Genomic DNA, 5,335 nt, shown 5'->3' on the forward strand with positions numbered 1-5,335 from the left:
GCAAATTACGCAATAAAATGGGTTGTTTTAATTAGTCAATTCGGATGATGCGACGTATGACGCGCTCAGTGAGAACGCATCCTTAATGTTTAAAATGCTTATTGATGTAGAGTAAATTGATTGATGAAATATTTTTCGTGTTATTTAGATTAGACAACTATATTAAACATCTATTTAGACGTCTATGACTTATTTACTTAAATAATTTTATCTAAATTAATGCTTAAATTTTAATTTTTACATTGAACTAAACAAAATTGTATTGTCAAAATATGTTTCATTTTTCATATAGCATAACAGCAAATGTCCAAAAGTGGATTATAAGATATTTTTAAGACACGTTATGGTATGATGTCTGAAAGACATCATATGTTTAAATAATGTTGTCATGGAAGAAATTTTACAATGTGTTGCTTTTTTCATTTTATCTTGCACAATTTTTTACTTACAAGAAATGGAATTTTGCATATCGTATATCTGGCCATAATGTATACTGCATACTGCTCGTTGGTGAGCGATATTGATGAAGAGTTAGTTTAAAGGTCAATATATGTATATATATATCTATGGTTATCTTCTTCTTACGAATCGTAAGACGCTCGTTAGTACGCTCGTTAGCTGTCTTAATCTGATCGTAGTTGACTCAACTTTAACTTTACGATTACGATGTTTGTTTTCATACACAGAAAGAACTTTTGCTAAATCTAGATCTGAAAATAATTTTTGTTCAATAGTCAAAATTATTTTGTGCGAAAGTCAAAATGATTGCTAGAATATTAAAACGTTTTATAGCTATACTTATTAGTTTTAACATTCCAAAAAATTATTTTCAGATTTGTTTTTAGTAAAATTTTTTGTCTTTCAACAAAACCGTTCTTTCCGTGTACGATAGCCAATGAGAATGCAGTCTTTTCGAAGCACGTACGAGAGAAAGAGTGTCTATAAATTGGCAGTATCTTGTGCAAATGATATGTTACCTCTTTTTGTGATTATATTATTTTTAAGTGTAAGAAAAATGAAGAACTGCGACAGTAATCAAGACTGCGATGATATCAAACATGATATCAAAGTAGAGAATGTATTTTCTGATCTAGTCAAGTTAAGTTTGTGCAAGAATAACTACTTTTGTGCAATCAAAGACATTCTGTTAAAAAGAATTGTATTACTAATACTGCAATACACGTAATAATTAATTTGTCCGTCCATAAATCAAAACGGTACATATACTATATATTCCCTACTTGACCTAACAATTTATTTTGCTATTATTTACTTGTATTGCGATTTTATGTAGACAGACAATGCTTATGACATTTATTTTTCTTGCGATTACGATCACTTACAGTCGCAGCGTTACGATATAGATCGATATATCACTCTTAAATAGACGTTTAATAGTCGTCTGTCTTACTTGGGTGGTGTCTTTTTAAGATAAGAGATGAAAATAGCGTTATTAGTTATTTTTTAACTTATAGCTGTGCTCGGGAAGCGCTTTATCAACGCTATTATGTCATTTTATGTTTATTGTTAATTTTGCGTAAATTTATAACAAAATTATAATACAACAGCGCTGACAGTATGTCCCCCAAATGCAACCTAGGCTGCATACAGCGGGGTAATTTTGATCATACATTGATATAATAAAATGTAGTTTAAAATTTCCTATTTTTCTGAAATTCTTGCAAATGCTTACTGTTATTCAAATTAGCTCACTATTCAAATTACTCCGCTGTACCCTATATATTTATTAAAAAAAACATTACTTATACACGCAGTAAAAATAAAATTTTTAAATATTTTGAAAAGTTGTTGAATTACGCTTGGTATAAAATCAACCAGAATATGCATACAGCATATTTTTTTATTTAACTTCTAAAAAATTAATTGCATTTATAAATTTGTTTTATAAGATATTATGTACATCGAATTCTATTAATTGTTACAATTAAAATATTTTTGCATATTTTTCTTATACTTGTAGAATATTTTGTTTGTATTTCACATTTTTTGCTAATTTACAGGTCGAACGTGACACAATCGAGCTTAGAACAATTAACAATAAGGCACTATCTAGTGCCTTAGAACAACCAACTGGCATCGCGGAAAAGAGGCAATAATAAATTCGACTCAGCCACAACTTCAACACGGATTTTATATTAATGGATTCCAGGAACGTTCGACAGGATAATTTCTTACAGGACATAAAGCAAGCAATTGTTGTAAGTCGCTACTTACAACCAATCAGATGTCAAAATACACACGCAGCAACTCAAATGTGGAGCGACCCACATTTGAGTCAGCACCCTACTTTAAATTAGAACTTTAATGTGGGGTATACGCAATAATCACGCCACGATTATTACATATAAAATGCCGACAACACATTTCGACATCTCGCCTCATCCTCAATTCCATCGTATAATCCGACAGAACAAAGGATCAAGCAGAGTGTTTCATCGTAACGAAGAGTATTAACGTGCTACGTATAGAGCAACCGAGACGGGCACGCTAGTGCGCGGAACTTGAATCGTTAAGAAAGAGCTTGTAAAGATCGGTAAGAATAAACCATTTTTCTGGCAACTACACCTTGTCAGCGTTTCTCTCTACGTTTACCCGCCCTGCGGTCACAACACTGGTGTCAAAAGGGATCTCTGAAAGCTAGTAGGAGATCCAGTGAAACGACACGCCCAGGAATCCGTAAGCCACCTCAGTACCTCACTCACGATACAAACTACAAAGCGTTAAAATACGCTGGACCGTTCGCTACCATTACACGGGGTAAGTCATATGTCTGTAAGACCTACATAAGCGAGACAACGGTCAAAGACGCGTGACGATAAAGTCGCCAAAAAAACACTCTGCGTCCGAAACGACTGACGATACGTAAAAGCCTGCGATACATCAACGGTCAACGTCTGAAGCTGCCAGAAGTAAGCAGCCAGAGATGACTTACCGCAATGCGTAACGCCGATAAGCCACCGTAGCCACCCGAGAGCGCCAAGAGCCACGAGCCAGCCGCCGAACGGAAGGACACAGAGCGAAAAAAAATGCGAGCGATACTTTTAATGTAAATCAAACGACTATAGTTTATATATAATAATAATAATTAGCAGGGGCCGAATGTCCTACGATCGAAATAAGTCGCGCCGAGAAACTCTCGATAGAACGTGGCCGTTTCACAGAATTGCCACACATGCAAACCTGCTAACTTCATACGGGATAGGATGTGTTGCCATCGTTCTTCTGTTAAATAATCTTATTTTTGTTTGAGTCTGTAGAAACGCAATATAAATACGAATGTCATGACTCAGCACAATATGTTATTGTTATAATGAGTCATAACATTCATAGTTATATCGCGTTTCTACAAACTCAAACAAAAATAAGATTATAACAAAAGAACGATGAAAAAAATCCCACAAATTCCAAAGAACATTGACGGTTCCCACACAAATAACCGATGGAGAACAGGAAATTCTAATGTGGAGCAACCAACAGAGAGGCGAGCGAGTACAACCGATTAATTGTGAAATTATTAATTGAAACACTGATGATGAACGTCGTTAAGAGGACGAAACGTTTATCCGTTAAAAGACAATATTGTTATTAAAATGTTAAATTAATGTCAAATATATTGATTCGATATTTATAAAATATGTTAGGGCGAAATTATTGTTTTGTTGAAAGCGCGACGTGCATTAACTTCTTATTTTGCTGTTTATGTGGGGCATAATGAGGTACCGCATAAAATTTGTTTATGTTTTTTAAAAATTAATATTAAACATTTTTTTAAAGTGACATAGATCACGTAGAAAAATACACGTAGAAAAACATTACAATATTACATTACTCATTTAATAGCAGAAATTAATAATATATATTACGTACTACTTCATTGTTACTTTTAATAACCGTCTACTAATGCCCCATTATACCTCGTATATAAATTTACTTTAGATAAATATAAAATATCACAGCTCAGTGACACTACAAAAATTATTTTTCTATATGTTTAAAACACATATACATAGATATGTACAATTTGATGTAGTACGCATAACTTGCAAATTTGTATAATAATTGCGTTTTTGTGTTTCTATTTCAGAACGATGAATCGATAGCTCGTATCTCCCCGTACCTCCGTCCAAAAATAAACTATTTTAACAAAGGAATAACCGTTTATGACTAACGTATAGAACGTTTACTCAAAACTCAAAATGTAGATAGAAGACAAATAGGGGAAAATTGTTGACTTAAAAGATATATACGTTTTATATGTATATTAATTACAAAATTAATTAGTATTTCAGATATTAATAAAGTAAGAAATATAAACATTTCAATTAAACAAATTAATTCTTATTTCAACGTTAAGTTACAATTACTACAAATCTTTTTTAATATTATTGTAATTGATATCCACGTAATCATTTCGGTCTTCTCTGTTATGTTCGTGCCAAAAGCCGAGGACGTGCATAAGCTCATGTACCGCAGTAACCACCCTAATTAAATTTAGACAATTAGGAGTCTGAAAGTTCACTATTTGTCTACCGCCTTTTTTGCCAATGCAGCTAAAGCATCCAGTACGATTATTTAGAATGTTTATATAATCGCTTTCGTTTGTCCTCTTTTTAAATTGTATGCGTTTTTTTATGATATTCGTTTATCACAGCTATAAATTGTGTAACATCCAACTGAGACTTATCTGCAATACAAAGTTATAAACAGAAATTATATAAATTAATACCAAATTGGTATAATTTGCACAATAAAAACGTTATCTGTTATACGGTCAAGTATATATACTTAATTTTTTCTTTAATGTTTTATTTATTTCATTTATTATTTCAATATATATTTTGCCATTGAATAAAATCATAGGTTAATTATAATAACGCGTTATTATTTTATTTTATTTTATATTTATTTGTGTAAGTTAGGAATATTATGTTAGAAATATTAGAAATATTATTATACATATGTAGAAGAACCTACAGGGCATAATGTTACAAACATTAAATGAATATTTTGAAATATAGCTTTTATATGAATTTTACCAACGATTTTATTTAATATTTTATAAATGTTTTAAAAATATTAATAATTATAATATTTCTGAGTATTTAAAAATATTTTTAATACATTATTCTAAATATTTTATAAATGTTGCACTTATAGTAATATTAGTGCATTTATTTGCAATAATACATTTCACTTTCATACATTATTGAAACTTCTAGATAGAGGTTTATAATAATGTTATATACTTTTAACATTAAAAACTGTTACGTCGTGAGGACTCCACGATTTTTTTCTTTCGTGGAAAACATCAAAA

General features: G+C 31.2%; 1 protein-coding gene across 1 annotated transcript in view; it reads right to left on the reverse strand.

The window, feature by feature from the left end:
- The window catches only part of LOC105456294 (decaprenyl-diphosphate synthase subunit 2-like), an 8,892-nt gene extending 6,017 nt beyond the window's left edge, over positions 1–2,875 (reverse strand). The window contains exon 1 of the mRNA XM_011700241.1: positions 2,587–2,875. The gene's annotated coding sequence lies outside the window, so the exon portion shown is untranslated. The remainder of the gene's footprint in view (positions 1–2,586) is intronic.
- Positions 2,876–5,335: the final 2,460 nt, after the last annotated feature.

The sequence above is a fragment of the Wasmannia auropunctata genome, unplaced genomic scaffold (assembly GCF_000956235.1).
Source record: "Wasmannia auropunctata unplaced genomic scaffold, wasmannia.A_1.0 LD335728.1, whole genome shotgun sequence".
Taxonomy (NCBI): Eukaryota; Metazoa; Arthropoda; class Insecta; order Hymenoptera; family Formicidae; genus Wasmannia; species Wasmannia auropunctata.